At 48.2% G+C, this 17,643-nt stretch overlaps 1 protein-coding gene across 1 annotated transcript in view; it reads left to right on the forward strand.

Moving 5' to 3' along the window:
• The first annotated feature begins 5 nt into the window (after positions 1-5).
• NFASC (neurofascin) overlaps positions 6-17,643 on the forward strand; it is a 155,619-nt gene continuing 137,981 nt past the window's right edge. The window contains exons 1-2 of the mRNA XM_030220553.1: positions 6-116; positions 4,525-4,756. The gene's annotated coding sequence lies outside the window, so the exon portion shown is untranslated. The remainder of the gene's footprint in view (positions 117-4,524; positions 4,757-17,643) is intronic.

Here is a 17,643-nt window from a genome sequence, read left to right on the forward strand (position 1 = left end):
ACGGTCAGCTGCAAGCGGGTGCATGTGTCTCTGTCCTAATGCGGAGTCACCGGGACAGTAGCAAGGAGAGACGGATCGGGAGTGGACTGGAGCCCCAGCGCCTGAAGGCAAAGCAGGTAGGGGTCGGGGGCTCCATCGCTCCCTTTATCCCTTGGCCCCTCCCTCCCCCCACCTGGTCCAGAGCATCCTCTGCCTCTATTGTGCACTGGGACCAGGTCCTGCCCATCCCCCCCCCCCCCCCCCCCCTTCAGTCCGCTCTGGATCTATGCTCTCTTTTCCCCTCACCTGCAGCCCTTTTACCCCATGAGTCCACCCCCTCCCCTTCATCACCCTAGTCCCTCACCTCTCTCTCATTCTGACCCCATCTACTCCTCCCCCTTCCCTTTCAACCCACCTCTTCACCATCCTCTCTGCCTCCTCATTCCCCTGCACTGTCATCTCCTCTCCTCACCCCCCCTCATCCTGATTCTTCACCCCCCCTCCCCACCGCTCCTTGTTGTCCTGCCATGACGTTTGCCTTTTCTCTTTGTCCTTCTTTTTCTTAAATGATATTACAGTAAATTTGCCTATCTGTGACCTGCTAGGAGAAGCTGAAAATCTGCCAGTTACACTACAATGGAAAGGGCTCATCCTTTTGATGAGAGGAGCAGTGCATTTTCAAAAGTACTTCCATAATTTTTTTTTGTATTCATCCCCCCCCCCCCCCCCCCCCACCGCCCGCAAATACTAGCTGTAAAGCAGTGTCTGCTCTGTGGCTACTGATGTGCAAATGGGAACAGCATGTGTTCTTTCTTTGAAAATCGAGTGCAAAAGCTAGATAAGAGGTAGAGGAACTCACTGACTTTAAGCCGATTTTGATACTTTGTCACTACTGATGTGTAATGTCAGTGTCTCTTGGAGGTGAGGTTCAGCCCTCTGCTGTAGTTATGATGCCAATATCCTTCCTGTCACCTCTCTCTTGTCTTTGCCGGTCACTTTCTGTTCACACTTCTTGTTTCCCCGCTGCCCCTTCCGCCTTAGCCGTCATTGGTCTCTTCTCTCATCCTCCCTGTTATCTTGTTGGGCGGACTGGATGGACCGTGCAGGTCTTTTTCTGCTGTCATCTACTATGTTACTATAAGGCTCGTTTTCAAAGCACTTAGCCTTCCAAAGTTCCATAGGTTACTGTGGGACTTTGTAAGTCTAAGTGCTTTGAAAATACACCTATATGTTTCCTTCCTACACATCTGTATTTTCATTTTTGTTACATTTGTACCCCGCGCTTTCCCACTCATGGCAGGCTCAATGCGGCTTACATGGGGTAATGGAGGGTTAAGTGACTTGCCCAGAGTCACAAGGAGCTGCCTGTGCCGGGAATCGTCCTCAGGACCAAAGTCCACCACCCTAACCACTAGGCCACTCTGTGGCCCATCCTTTCATCTCCTGCCACTGTCTTCTCTCTGCCCTGCAGTCCCTTCTCGTTACTAAGTTTGTGCTTGATACAACCATGAAAGTAAAGAACTTGGGGAGAACTGAGCAATTGATCTGAAAAGGAGAAGCAGAGACCTGTCTGGATGAGAGGGGGTAAAGTGCTGTGCCAGGGTCTCTTTGTGAGGAATGGAGATAGGAGGGAAGTGAGGTAAAGGAGATCAGAGGCAGGTGTTCTCCGTTAAAAGACTGAGACAAAATACAGAGTAAGTGAAAGGTGTAGCTTGTAAAGGGCCCGTCAAATTTGGCAATGTGTCTGTACCAGGCCACTATGGAATAAGAAAATGGAGTGATAGGTAATGGCCCCTGGCTTTCCTGAGGAATGAATGGGGTCTTGGACTTCGCTCCAAGTCCTGGAGGGCCACCAGTGATTCAGGTTTTGAGGAAATCCCTAATGAATATTCATGAGGGAGATCTGCATGCCTACTGCCTCCACTGGAAAAGAAACAGCAGAGGGGGGATAACGATTGAGGTCTACAAAATATCGAGTGCTGTGGAGCGGGTGGAGGTGAATCGATTTTTCACTCATTCAAAAAGTACAAAGACCAGGGGACACTGAATGAAATTGCATGGAAATACTTTTAAAACAAATAAGAGGAAATATTTTTTCACTCAAGCAATAGTTAAGCTCTGGAATTCCTTTGCTGGAGGATACGGTAATGGCGTTTGGCGTATCTGGGTTTAAAAAAAAGGTTTGGACAAGTTCCTGGAAGCAGGATAATGGATTAGATGGACCGAGGGTCTGACCCAGTATGGCTATTGTTATGTTCTTATGTGTATGCAAATCTCTCTCATGCATATTCATTAGGTGTATCCTGAAAACGTGACTTGTTGGTGGCCTTCAGGGTCTGAGCGTGAAGACCAAGGGAATGGGAGAAGACTGACACTGTCCGTACTGGCTGGTGTTTGTCGTTTTTCTTTATTATTTATTTTACATATTGGGATTTATTAATCCCTTGATGAAGAGATTCACCCAAGGCAGGTCCTGTTTAACATAACATTTACAACTTTGTTAACAACATAAGAATAGTAAATAAAACAAATACAGTCAATGAGTGGGAGGCGGGGCTGGTGGTTGGGAGGCGGAGATAGTGCTGGGCAGACTTATACGGTCTGTGCCAGAGCCGGTGGTGGGAGGTGGGGCTGGTGGTTGGGAGGTGGGGATAGTGCTGGGCAGACTTATACAGTCTGTGCCAGAGCCGGTGGTGGGAGGCGGGGCTGGTGGTTGGGAGGTGGGGATAGTGCTGGGCAGACTTATACGGTCTGTGCCAGAACCGGTGGTGGGAAGCGGGGCTGGTGATTGGGAGGTGGAGATAGTGCTGGGCAGACTTATACGGTCTGTGCCAGAGCCGGTGGTGGGAGGTGGGGCTGGTGGTTGGGAGGTGGGGATAGTGCTGGGCAGACTTATACAGTCTGTGCCAGAGCCGGTGGTGGGAGGCGGGGCTGGTGGTTGGGAGGTGGGGATAGTGCTGGGCAGACTTATACGGTCTGTGCCAGAACCGGTGGTGGGAAGCGGGGCTGGTGATTGGGAGGTGGAGATAGTGCTGGGCAGACTTATACGGTCTGTGCCAGAGCCGGTGGTTGGGAGGCGGGGCTGGTGGTTGGGAGGCGGGGATAGTGCTGGGCAGACTTATACGGTCTGTGCCAGAGCCGGTGGTTGGGAGGCGGGGATAGTGCTGGGCAGACTTATACGGTCTGTGCCAGAGCCGGTGGTGGGAGGCGGGGCTGGTGATTGGAAGGCGGGGATAGTGCTGGGCAGACTTATACGGTCTGTGCCAGAGCCGGTGGTTGGGAGGCGGGGATAGTGCTGGGCAGACTTATACGGTCTGTGCAGACTTATACGGTCTGTGCCAGAGCCGGTGGTGGGAGGCGGGGATAGTGCTGCGCAGACTTATACGGTCTGTGCCAGAGCCGGTGGTTAGGAGGGGGGCTGGTGATTGGGAGGTGGGGATAGTGCTGGGTAGACTTATACGGTCTGTGCCAGAGCCGGTGGTGGGAGGCGGGGCTGGTGGTTGGGAGGTGGGGATAGTGCTGGGCAGACTTATACGGTCTGTGCCAGAGGCGGGGCTGGTGGTTGGGAGGTGGGGATAGTGCTGGGCAGACTTATACAGTCTGTGCCAGAACCGGTGGTTGGGAGGCGGGGCTGGTGGTTGGGAGGCGGGGATAGTGCTGGGAAGACTTATACGGTCTGTGCCAGAGCCGGTGGTTGGGAGGCGGGGATAGTGCTGGGCAGACTTATACGGTCTGTGCCAGAGCCGGTGGTGGGAGGCGGGGCTGGTGATTGGGAGGCGGGGATAGTGCTGGGCAGACTTATACGGTCTGTGCCAGAGCCGGTGGTGGGAGGCGGGGATAGTGCTGGGCAGACTTATACGGTCTGTGCCAGAGCCAGTGGTGGGAGGTGGGGCTGGTGGTTGGGAGGCGGGGATAGTGCTGGGCAGACTTATACGGTCTGTGCCAGAGCCAGTGGTTGGGAGGCGGGACTGGTGGTTGGGAGGTGGGAAATACTGCTGGGCAGACTTATATGGTCTGTGCCCTGAAAAGGACAGTACAAATTCAAGGTAAGGTATACACATATGAGTTTGTCTTGGGCAGACTGGATGGACCATGCAGGTCTTTTTCTGCCGTCATCTACTATGTTACTATAGACAGCATGGAAAAATATTCAAACAATGCGTTGTCAGCATAATACTAATGAAACATTTAATAAGCAAAGCAATAGAACTTTCAAATAACATAGTATGATGTTAATGCTTTCTTGTGTAGCAGTGAAATGGTGAAAAGGTGAATCGCTTTACAGCTCAGGTGTAGAAATTATCTTGAAGGGCTGCTGGTATTGCTTGAGGATCTGATACCTAGGGATAAAGGATGGACAAGTGCTGGCTTTCCCCCTCTTCTCCTTTATCCAAGGCAGGTTGAGGGCTAGAGAGATCTCCATCCCCCCACCCCACCCCCACCTCTCGCGTCTCCTCTTTAGCTTCAGATTCGAATTTGTTTTTAAGAATATACTGTGTGTATGTGAGAGACAGCAAGAAACTCAGATCTGTCACTTTATTGTAGGAAGGATACAGAAGGACTTCTGTTCATCTCTCTCTGGCCAGAGCAAAGCTTGGCAGAGCAGAGACAGAGAGGGCACAACAGGAGATGAAGAAATGATTGCACAGTTCTCTGGACTCCATTCACCATCCATCTTCCATACAGTTTTCTTTACCATCTACCTTAATATATTGGGATATTACAATAGAATCACAAGGCTTTCTGAGAAGTTCCGAGAGAAGAGGACATTTCTCTGGTAAGTGAACGCTGTTTTGCTTTGTGCTTTGGGAACTTAAAGATTGGGGTTTAAAGGAGGAATTGTAGGTTAGTGGTAGGCAAATAAAAAATATAAAAAGCAAATTTTATCAACTAATCACCATAGTCTTTTCCCACTTAGTTTTAAAAACTTTGTACCACAGCATTAACAGATAGAATCTAGCAGGCACTGCAGGATCTAGTTTAGTCTTCCCACCCCTAGGACAACTCCTCATTTATAGTCAGTTATTGTAATTAGGGTAACAAGCAAGAAGTGCTCTTACAGAGTTTTAAATACATTTCATTACCATCTAAAAAGGAAACACTAAATAAGTCATACAATATACTATCTAAACTAATAGACACATTTATATTAGGCTAATATCCTTAATCCTGTAGCAAGTTTTAAATTATTGAAAAACTCAAAAACACTAAGATGGAGTCAGAAGTCCAGCAGCGAGATGAGTGCTATCCAGTCTTTTGTATTGAGTGTCACATGTATGATTATCTCCCAGTTGGTGAGATGTCATATGAGTGCCCGATGCAAAGAGCTCCTAGCTCTCGGGGAACGTGTCCGTTCTCTTGAGGCTAGAGTAGCAGACTTGGTGGAGCTAAGGGAGACAGAGAGGTACATAGAGGAGACCTACAGGGATGTTGTAGAGAAGTCCCACCTCCAGTCTGGTAGCCCCTGTGCTACCTTGGAAGAAGGAGGTCTCCTAGAAGGAGAGAATCACCCTGAAGTAGGAAGTACTCCTGTAGCCAGGACCTGCCCACCAGGGGATGTACTATCCTCTCGCACCGAGGATATGTCTCCAAGTGCTGCCCGGGAGGGAAAGGTTAGGACAGCTGTTGTAGTTGGTGATTCGATCATTAGGCATATAGATAGCTGGCTGGTGGACGTGAGGATCGCCTGGTGACTTGCCTGCCTGGTGCGAAGGTGGCGGACCTCACGCGTCACCTAGATAGGATTTTAGATAGTGCTGGGGAGGAGCCGGCTGTCTTGGTACCAATGACGTAGGAAAATGTGGGAGAGAGGTTCTGGAAGCCAAATTTAGGCTCTTAGGTAGAAAGCTCAAATCCAGATCCTCTAGGGTAGCATTTTCTGAAATGCTACCTGTTCCACGCGCAGGGCCCAAGAGAGAGGCAGAGCTCCGGAGTCTCAATGCGTGGATGAGATGTTGGTGCAGGGAGGAGGGTTTTAGATTTGTTAGGAACTGAGCAACATTCTGGGGAAGGGGGAGCCTATTCCAAAAGGATGGGCTCCACCTTAACCAGGGTGGGACCAGGCTGCTGGCATTGGCATTTAAAAAGGAGATAGAGCAGCTTTTAAACTAGAAATGAGATTGAAGGGGGGCAGACTCAGGAAAGATGTCAGGAAGTATTTCTTCACAGAGAGGGTGGTGGACGCTTGGAATGCCCTCCCGCGGGAGGTGGTGGAGATGAAAACGGTAACGGAGTTCAAACATGCGTGGGATATGCATAGAGGAATCCTGTGCAGAAGAAATGGATCCTCAGAAGCTTAGCTGAAATTGGGTGGCGGAGCAGTTGGGGGGAAGAGGGGGTGGTGGTTGGGAGGCGAGGATAGGGGAGGGCAGACTTATACGGTCTGTACCAGAGCCGGTGATGGGAGGCGGGACTGGTGGTTGGGAGGCGGGAAATACTGCTGGGCAGACTTATATGGTCTGTGCCCTGAAAAGGACAGGTACAAATTCAAGGTAAGGTATACACATATGAGTTTGTCTTGGGCAGACTGGATGGACCATGCAGGTCGTTTTCTGCCGTCATCTACTATGTTACTATGTAGAAACGGGGGAAGGCCGACAGTCGTTCAAAAGCGCATGGTTCGGGATAAGGTATCTTTCAAAGATAGCACCAAAACAAGGAAGATAGGGTATCCTGATAGTGAGGTTGCAAAAGAGACCATAGTAGATCAGGTGTCCTTAAATAAAAATAAAAATCAGACAAAAGATTGCAAATTAATACTGTCAAGTACTAAGCATGATGTAAATAGGAACAAACATAGTTTGAAATGTCTATATGCGAATGCCAGGAGCCTAAGAAATAAGATGGGAGAGTTAGAATATATTGCACTAAATGAAAAATTAGATATAACAGGCATCTATGGTGGAAGGAGGATAACCAGTGGGACACTGTCATACCGGGGTACAAATTATATCGTAGTGATAGGGTGGATCGAATTGGTGGAGGGGTAGCATTGTATATTAACGAGAGCCTTGAATCAAATAGATTGAAAATTCTGCAGGAAACAAAACACTTCTTGGAATCACTTTGGATTGAAATTCCACGTGTAAAGGGGAAAAGGATAGTGATAGAAGTGTATTACCGCCCCCTGGCCAGGATGAACAGACGGATGCAGAAATCTTAAAGGAAATTAGGGACGCAAACAAACTGGGCAACACAATAATAATGGGTGATTTCAATTACCCCGATACTGACTGGGTAAATGTAACATCGGGGCACGCTAGGGAGGTAAAATTCCTTGATGAAATCAAGGATAGCTTTATGGAGCAGCTGATACAGGAGCTGACAAGAGAAGGAAAAATTCTACACCTAGTCCTTAGTGGAGCACATGCTCTGGTGCACGAGGTAATGGTGATGGGGCTGCTTGATAACAGTGATCATAATATGATCGGATTTGATATTAGCTTTGAAGTAAGTATACATAGGAAATCAAATACATTAGCGTTTAACTTGAAAAAAGGAGACTATGATAAAATGAGAAGAACGGTGAAAAAAAAACTGAGGAGTGGCTGCGAGGGTCAAAAATTTACAACAGGCGTGGATGCTGTTCAAAAACACCATCCTGGAAGCCCAGGCCAAATATATTCCGTGTATTAAAAAAGGAGGACGGAAGACCAAACAACAGCCGGCGTGGTTAAAAAGTGAGGTGAAGGAAGCTATTAGAGCTAAAAGAAAATCCTTCAGAAAATGGAAGAAGGAACCGATTGAAAATAATAAGAAACAGCATAAGGAATGTCAAGTCAAATGCAAAGCGCTGATAAGGAAGGCTAAGACGGACTTCAAAAAAAAGATTGCATTGGAAGCAAAAACACATAGTAAAACTTTTTTTTAGGTATATTAAAAGTAGGAAGCCGGCAAAAGCATTGGTTGGACCGCTAGATGACCGAGGAGTAAAAGGGGCGATCAGGGAAGACAAAGCCGTAGCAGAGAGATGAAATGAATTCTTTGCTTCGGTCTTCACCAGGGAAGATTTGGGTGGGAAACCGGTGCCGGAAATGGTATTCAAAGTTGACGAGTCGGAGAAACTTAATGAATTCTCTGTAAACCTGGAGGATGTAATGGGGCAGTTCTACAAACTGAAGAGTAGCAAATTTCCTGGACCGGATGGTATTCATCCCAGAGTACTGATAGAACTGAAAAATGAGCTTGCAGAGCTATTATTAGAAATATGTAATTTATCCTTAAGATCGAGCGTGGTACCGGAGATTGGAGGGAGGCCAATGTAACGCCGATTTTTAAAAAAGATTCCAGAGGAGATCCGTGAAATTATAGACCGGTGAGTCTGACGTCGGTGTTGGGCAAAATGGTAGAGACTATTATTAAGAACAAAATTACAGAGCATATTCAAAAGCATGGATTAATGAGACAAAGTCAACATGGATTTAGTGAAGGGAAATCTTGCCTCACCAAATACATTTCTGTGAAGGGGTGAACTAACGTGGATAAAGGGGAGTCGGTTGATGTTGTGTATCTGGATTTTCAGAAGGCGTTTGACAAAGTACCTCATGAAAGACTCCAAAGGAAATTGGAGAGTCATAGGATAGGATATAGTGTTCTATTGTGGATTAAAAACTGGTTAAACGATAGAAAACAGAGATTAGGGTTAGATGGTCAGTATTCTCAATGGAGAAGGGTAGTTAGTGGGGTTCCCCAGGGCTCTGTGCTGGGACCTCTGCTTTTTAACATATTTATAAATGACCTACAGATGGGAGTAACTAGTGAGGTAATTAAATTTGCTGATGACACAAACTTATTCAAAGTCGTTAAATCGCGGGAGGATTGTGAAAACTTACAAGAGGACCTTACGTTACTGGGAGACTGGGTGACTGGGCGTCTAAATGGCTGATGGCGTTTAATGTGAGCAAGTGCAAAGTGATGCATATGGGAAATAGGAACCCGAATTATAGCTATGTCATGCAAGGTTCCACGTTAGGAGTCACAGACCAAGAAAGGGATCTAGGTGTCGTCGTTGATGATACGCTGAAACCTTCTGCTCAGTGGGCTGCTGCGGCTACGAAAACAAATAGAATGTTAGGTATTATTAGGAAAGGAATGGAAAGCAAAAATAAGGATGTTATAATGCCTTTGTATCGCTCCATGGTGCAACCGCACCTCAAATATTGTGTTCAATTCTGGTCGCCACATCTCAAAAAAGATATAGTGGAATTAGAAAAGGTGCCGAGAAGAGCGACGAAAATGATAAAGGGGATGGGACAACTTCCCTATGAGGAAAGGCTAAAGCGGTTAGGACTCTTCAACTTGGAGAAAAGGCGGCTGAGGGGAGATATGATAGAGGTCTATAAACATATAGTAACATAGTAGATGACGGCAGAAAAAGACCTGCATGGTCCATCCAGTCTGCCCAATAAGATAAACTCATATGTGCTACTTTTTGTGTACACCCTACTTTGATTTGTACCTGTGCTCTTCAGGGCACAGACCGTATAAGTCTGCCCAGCACTATCCCCGCCTCCCAACCACTATCCCCTCCTCCCAACCACCAGCTCTGGCACAGACCGTATAAGTCTGCCCAGCACTATCCCCGCTTCCCAACCACCAGCCCCTCCTCCCAACCACCGGCTCTGGCACAGACCGTATAAGTCTGCCCAGCACAATCCCCGCCTCCAAACCACCAGTCCCGCCTCCCACCACCGGCTCTGGCACAGACCGTATAAGTCTGCCCAGCACCATCCCCCACTCCCAACCACCAGTCCCGCCTCCCACCCCTGGCTCTGGCACAGACCGTATAAGTCTGCCCAGCACCATCCCCCCCTCCCAACCACCAGTCCCGCCTCCCACCACCGGCTCTGCCACCCAATCTCGGCTAAGCTCCTTAGGATCCATTTTTTCTGAACAGGATTCCTTTATGTTTATCCCACGCATGTTTGAATAATGAGAATGATGAATAAAATAGTGAGTCTAGTTGAACGGGTAGATGTGAAGCCTCTGTTTACACTTTCCAAAAATACTAGGTCTAGGGGGCATTCGATGAAGCTACAATGTATTAAATTTAAAACGAATTGGAGAAAATGTTTCTTCACTCAACGTGTAATTAAACTCTGGAATTTGTTTCCAGAGAATGTGGTAAAGGCGATTAGCTTAGCGGAGTTTAAAAAAGGTTTGGACAGCTTCCTAAAGGAAAAGTCCATAGACCATTATTAAATGGACTTGGGAAAATCCACTATTTCTGGGATAAGCAGTATAAAATGTTTTGTACTTTTTGGGGATCTTGCCAGATATTTGTGACCTGGATTGGCCACTGTTGGAAACAGGATGCTGGGCTTTATGGACCTTTGGTCTTTCCCAGTATGGCAATACTTATGTACAAATATAAACAAACCACCAAAGAAAGAGCCTCATAAAAAGAAACACAACTCTCTTATCTCTAGACCCACCCCAGAAGAAGCAAATAATCGAGAGGCATGAGAATGAACCGTTGAGCAACTTCAAAGCCCCTTATTTTAAGCAGATTACAAGGTGGGCAGGTTGGTCTGTTGAGGGCAAATTTGTCTCTTGTAACAAATCTCAGCAATTCTTCAAAGAAATCAGTTCACACAGAGAGAATTTTTGAGAAGTGAAAATTTATTATCATCAAAAAAGATTCCATGTTTGTGATCATGAATTCTCCAGAATGTGTCTCAGTTTCCACAGTTTTTGACAGGCAAATAAAGTGGTGTAGAGCATTTCTCCAAAGTCCCAAACTCAGAAGGCACATCTGGCTGAGCCTGTGCAAGCAAACAGATGTGTACAGAACATAAACAAGCAGGGCTGGTGGTTGGGAGGTGGGGATAGTGCTGGGCAGATTTATACGGTCTGTGCCAGAGCCGGTGGTTGGGAGGCAGGGCTGGTGGTTGGGAGGCGGGGATAGTGCTGGGCAGACTTATACGGTCTGTGCCAGAGCCGGTGGTTGGGAGGCGGGGCTAGTGGTTGGGAGCGGGGATAGTGCTGGGCAGACTTATACGGTCTGTGCCAGAGCCTGTGGTTGGGAGGCGGGGCTGGTGGTTGGGAGGCGGGGATAGTGCTGGGCAGACTTATACGGTCTGTGCCAGAGCCGGTGGTTGGGAGGGCGGGGCTGGTGGTTGGGAGGCGGGGATAGTGCTGGCAGACTTATACGGTCTGTGCCAGAACCGGTGGTGGGAAGCGGGGCTGGTGATTGGGAGGCGGGGATAGTGCTGGGCAGACTTATACGGTCTGTGTCAGAGCCGGTGGTTGGAAGCGGGGCTGGTGGTTGGGAGGCGGGGATAGTGCAGGGCAGACTTATACGGTCTGTGTCAGAGCCGGTGGTGGGAGGCGGGGCTGGTGGTTGGGAGGCAGGGATAGTGGTGGGAAGACTTATACGGTCTGTGTCAGAGCCGGTGGTGGGAGGCGGGGCTGGTGGTTGGGAGGCAGGGATAGTGCTGGGCAGACTTATACGGTCTGTGCCAGAGCCGGTGGTTGGGAGGCAGGGCTGGTGGTTGGGAGGCGGGGATAGTGCTGGGCAGACTTATACGGTCTGTGCCAGAGCCGGTGGTTGGGAGGCGGGGCTAGTGGTTGGGAGGCGGGGATAGTGCTGGGCAGACTTATACGGTCTGTGCCAGAGCCTGTGGTTGGGAGGCGGGGCTGGTGGTTGGGAGGCGGGGATAGTGCTGGGCAGACTTATACGGTCTGTGCCAGAGCCGGTGGTTGGGAGGCGGGGCTGGTGGTTGGGAGGCGGGGATAGTGCTGGGCAGACTTATATGGTCTGTGCCCTGAAAAGGACAGGTACAAATCAAGGTAAGGTATACACAAAAAATGGCATGTCAGTTTATCTTGTTGGGCAGACTGGATGGACCATGCAGGTCTTTTTCTGCCGTCATCTACTATGTTACTATGTAAAGTGCACAAATGGTACATTTCCCTGCAGATACAGATGCCCTGTGGATTCCGATCTCTAGTGGCTAGTGTACTAGAAGGGCTTTTGTCCCCCCCCCTCCCCCACTATCTGATGTGAGGCATTCCTCCTTACTACAGTTAATCTGAGCATCAGCTCTGGTCCCCCATCTTCTTCAACAATAGGTCTGGGGGGGGGGGGGGTGATGGGTACAGGAGCAATCCTCACCCATTCCTGACCTACTACTACTTAACACTTCTAAAGCGCTACCAGGGTTACGCAGCGCTGTACAATCTAACAAAGAAGGACAGTCCTTGCTCAAAGGAGCTTACAATCTAAAGGACAAAAAAGTGCAGTCAATCAAGTTGGGCCAGTCTAGATTTCCTGGATAGGTGCCGAAAGCGACATTGAAGAGGTGGGCTTTGAGCAAGGATTTGAAGATGGGCAGGGAGGGGGCTTGGCGTATGGGCTCAGGGAGTTTATTCCAAGCATAGGGTGAGGTGAGGCAGAAAAGGCGGAGCCTGGAGTTGGCGGTGGTGGAGAAGGGTACTGAGAGGAGGGATTTGTTCTGTGAGTGGAGGTTATGGGTAGGAGCGTAAGGGGAGATGAGGGTAGAGAGGTAATGAGGGGCTGCAGAACGAGTTCATTTGTAAGTTTGTAGGAGAAGCTTGAACTGTATGCGGTACCTGATCGGAAGCCAGTGAAGTGATTTGAGGAGAGGGGTGATATGAGCATATCGGTCCAGGCGGATAAGGGGATAAGCAGTTCCAGTTCTGAACAGGCAGCTGGGCAGGGCAGGAGCAAGTAGGAATTGATCCTGTCCCCATTTTACCATGGACTTGTTGAGGGAGACCGTCTCCTCTTCTAATACATAAGAACAGGTTGTCAACAGCATCTCCCATGATGTTGCAAGTCGTTAAAACCCCAAAATGAGCCAAATCTCATTGTCCCTGTTAAGTGTTTCCCGTGCTAATAAGTTAACCCTTTCCCCTTAGCTCCATCATGGGACTGTATTTATTCTCTATAAAATGTGCTTTTGGTATGTATTTTGGAGTGTCTTGAATGAATTAATTGGATTTACATTGATTCATATGGAAATAATTGCCTCGGTTTTCGTCGGTTTCGGATTTCGCCGATTGTTTTCGGACGGATTATCGACGAAAACCGAGGTATCACTGTAGTTCAAACACATTCATTAACAGTCTGTTCAAATGAAACCAATACTTGATTCACCTGTGTCCTCTTCACAGCACAGAGGGGACCCTGTAATGAACAGGGCTGGCAGTTTTCCTCCCACCTCACAGTACCACAACCTCTGTGGCCTCCCACACTGCCTTCATGTGCTGGACAGGGCGGCATTGGTATTCTCACCCTCCATGGTAGCTTGCTCTCCCCCCCCCCCCCTCCCCCCGGGAAGCTCCAGTGGCAGGCTCTTTCCCTCCTCTACGTATTCCATGGAATTCTCTCTCCCGATCAGTCTCCTCTCCCTCCTAGTGGTTGAGAGCCTCCAGGGAATCTGCCCCCCTCCTCTCACAGCTGGGGGGGGAACTGAGCTTCATCTCTCCTTCTCCCTCTAGTGGTGAAGGGAGTAAGTGGCTCACCCTGCACTGAGCCATTGCTCCCCCTACTAGGGTTGGAAATCCGTTCCACCCTTTTGGGGCTACCCTCCTTTCTCCTTCTTGCAAGGGCTTCTGGGGACCGTAGTTCTGGTTTTAGCTGCTTCACGTGTCACAGCACCCAAATCAGTGCCCGCGGCCCACGATGTGAGCGCAGTTTGAGAAATGAGCTCTTGACTATCCAGACTTGGGTTTTAACAATCAATTATTGAAGTTAATTGGCACTCATTACAATTTATTCACGCATCTGGCTGTGCGCTGTTCTATAAGACATGGCGCCAAACTACCAGCGTGTAACTCAAAAGCAGACATGGCCATGGGCGTGTCAGGGGCTGTAACACTAGGGGGCGCTGTGCTTATGACAACACAAAAGCCACCAGACACAATATACGGTATATCGCTTTTATTGGTGATACATATGTGAACACATACACCAAGATACTTACAGCACCTGCAATTCAGTCAGCATCTGGGAAGACCACCAGGGAAGCACTAGCTCTTCCTCAGAGATTGCAGGGACATCACTGAACCAGGCGTCCCTTACGTTCAGGCAAGCTTCTAAAGAAGGTCAGTGCTCCACCCTCTTTTATAGTGTGAAACAGAGGTGCCTTTCCCAGACCTGCACAAGCTGAAGGTGCCTTTCCCAGAGGTGCTGGCATCCCTTAAACAACGAGCCTGTTTCCCATAACAGAGAATAACTCCCCCAGACTTGCACAGGTTGAAGGTGCCTTTCCCAGATGTGCTGGCATCCCTTAAACAACTAGCCTGTTTCCCTGTTTCCCATAACAGAGAATATCAACACATAATTACAGCCAAAACATTCCACTCATTCCATCCCCAGCTGACCTTCAATCTGAAAAGTTTCACCCGTAGTTATAGAATAGGGTCTCAGGCTCTCAGCACCAGTTTTCACCGCAGGTTTCAGCAGGCGTAGGTCTGGCAACTAAAGTTAAACGCAGGAATCGGCGCTAACTCCTGGATTCTTTATAGTGCGCTGAAATAGGCGCATATTCTATAACATCACACGTAATGTAATTGGCTCAGTAAGCTAATGAGCGCTGATAACAGCACTTAACAAGCATTAATTGGCAATTATCAGAATTTATGCGCGGAAATTGCTAAGGGTATTCTAGGAAGAACTGTGCCTAAATTGAAAAGCGCACAGTTCAAAATAAATGTGCGTTTCATGGGCATACCAAAATTTCCACGTGTAATTACAGAATACAAAGTCAGTGCGCCTAAATATATTCGCCTGGATTTACACCAGGTTTTTATTGGCGTAAATGGGTGGGCTTAAATTTAGGTCTACAGTATCAACTAAGCATATTCTATAAACTGCGCCTAAATCTTATAGAATACGCTTAAATGCATGCAGATTGTTATATAGAATCTGGCCTGAAGCGCGATTCTATAAAGCACTTAGCTCGCTGTTGAGCTGAATGATATCATAGAGTTATAGTGAGGGTGGGGTCAGGGCCGGCCCAAGGCAAAATGCTGCCTGAGGCGGAGCTAACATGCCGTCCTCCCCCCCCCCCCGCGGGTGTTTTACCTCGTCACGGTGACTTTCCAAACCCGGCAGCGGCAGCAATTCGTATACGCTACCCTGCCGCCACCAGCACCTGCCTCTTCCCTTTACCGCGGCTGCCTGAGCCCCTGACGAAACAGGAAGTTACTTCAGAGAGGAGGCCGCAGTAAAGGGAAGAGGCAGGTGCCACCGGCAGCAAAGCAGCGTACGGGAATCGCTGCCGGGTTTGGAACATCATCGTGATGAGGTAAAATGCAGCGAAGCCGCTCCCCAAGATGCCGCTCCTGAAGAATGCCGGCTGAGGCCCCCCCCCTTCCCTGGCCTCAGGCGGCCTAATGGTCGGGCCGCCCCCGAGTGGGGTTATTTGAGACTGTTTGATTATCTTTGTTTTAGTGCTGTTGTCCGTTTGTCTCGCTGATTTATGTATTTATGACATTTGTATCCCACATTATCCCAAACAAGTTTGAGTTCAGTGTGGCTCAGGCCCAGATGCACAAAACCTAACGAGCCCACAACTTGCGTTTTAAACTGGTTCCAGCCAGTTTAAAACGCAAGTAGTTCACCCCGGGCATGCACTAAGGGCATTTTCCCTGCCACGGTAGCAGGCAACGAAAACGGAATGCAAATGATTGAAAAGCTATTATAATGAGCTGCACTACCGTTTTTCCGATTCCCTTACCGTAGGAACCCTAACGAGGTGTCTGACCTCTTGTTAGGGCTCCTGTGAGGGAATCGGAAAGGAAAAGGGCCCCCAAAAAAGGTAAAAAAGAAAAAAAAAAAAGCAGGGAGCGCATGTGAGGGGCGTCCTTTAAGGACGTACTCTCCCTGCGCTTCTGAGAGATGTCTTTTTTTTTTTTTTGCAGTTTTTTGTTCTGCCGGCGCTCGTGTTTTTTTCCCCCTTCTTGAGAGTCTTCGCCGCGCCACTTATCCCTCAACAGCGAAATTTTTCTATTTTCCTGGTTGCCGGAGAATCGGGACGTCCCTTTAGATTAGGCTCCTCTTCCTGGTCTCTTCAGCCAATCAGAGCGCGTTTTGCTGACAACAGCCAGCTAAGCCCGCTTTGATTGGCTAAAGAGACCAGGAAGAGGAGCCTAATCAAAAGGGACGTCCCGATTCTCCGACTCAGGTACCGAAGGAATAGAGAATGCAAGTGAGCTACAACGAGTAGCTCATTTGCATTCCCTATCGTTGATGCATTCCCGTTCCCTACCGATTCGCTATGGAATCGGTAGGGAACGGGAATTACCAATGTCTTTAATGCATCTGGGCCTCAGATTGTAACAAACAACTGATAACCAGTCTTGGTTAGATAGAACATGTATGTGTCAAATCCAGATAACATCAATTAGACAATCGACTTTTGTGGAAAACATTGTAAGAACCAGAATAATATGTGAAGGACTCATGATTGTTGCAACCTGTAGGTCGTCTATTTGGATTGGTTGCTTCTGTCATTGATAAACAATCTGTTTTGAGCAATTTGCGAGATATGAAATATTCAGCACTGTTAAGTAATTGCTTAGGCAAGGAATTCCATCTCTTAGTACATTGATAGGAGAATCCAGCACTGCGAAAATGTTTTATATTTAATTTTGTTGCAGTGCGGGAAATGTAAGGCCGGGAACTCTCGGGAGGATTTCTTTGCGTTACTTATTGGCAGCTCAATAAGGTTCTGCATATCAGATGGGCCATAAATTGTTTGATAAACGAGTACACATAATGTCAATGTGATGCATTCACTTACGGCAAGCCAGTGATGGTTCCTACAGTGTCCAAAACCCCTGACCTGGCCTTTCCTTGCTCCTTGAAATTTGAGGTTGAACCGTGCTTGGTCCATACAGGTTCCCACACAGAACCCACTGCGGTCGGACCACTTTTGTTAAGGTTCCAGCTGCCACTATGTACAGATTACCGCCTCGCTACCCCCATGGCTTATGCTACTGCATCATCGTGCTCCCTTCGTTTTTGCAGGTAGGAGTCCGCTCTGTTTATCCTACAAGGGTTAGAAATTTGTTACAGTTTTATCTTCCACTGCACATTTCGATAAGGAATTTCAGACATCCACAACCCTGTCTGTGAACATATATTTCCTGATGCGTCCCAGTGTTGTGATTTCGGAGGGGACTAAGAACTAGAGGGAGAACCTCAGGAAGCTCATGATGTCATAGCGCAGGAGGCCAGTGTCAGTTAAGCAGGAGGAAAGTTCTGGTCCATATTTCCAGCCTGAAGCCCAGCTGCAGTGTGCACACACATAGGTTTGAGGAGTGACGTCTGTTATAGGGTAAGAGGTGTCAGTTGCGTTGCTGACGTAACAGAAACTGAACTATTGTGATCGCACGTATCAGACTGTGGTGACCTCTTATCCCATAAGAGACATCACTCAGAGCACCCACATATTCAATATTCATGAGCACTTTTCAGTGCCAGGGTTCGTGCCCAGGCTATTAATCTCTTAGTGGTTTTATTTTTCACATTCGTGTCTGTTTATCAGCATTAAGGTGGCAGGATTTCCTGTTGTCTTTCCACCTTGGAAATGTTACTGGTACCTACCCCAGACACACTTTCTCTTGCGGTAATCCTTTACTGGAGCGGGTTTTGATCTTACATTGTGGCTGTCATGGATCTTCCTCCCTCCT

Source organism: Microcaecilia unicolor, chromosome 12, assembly GCF_901765095.1.
Source record: "Microcaecilia unicolor chromosome 12, aMicUni1.1, whole genome shotgun sequence".
Lineage (NCBI taxonomy): Eukaryota > Metazoa > Chordata > Amphibia > Gymnophiona > Siphonopidae > Microcaecilia > Microcaecilia unicolor.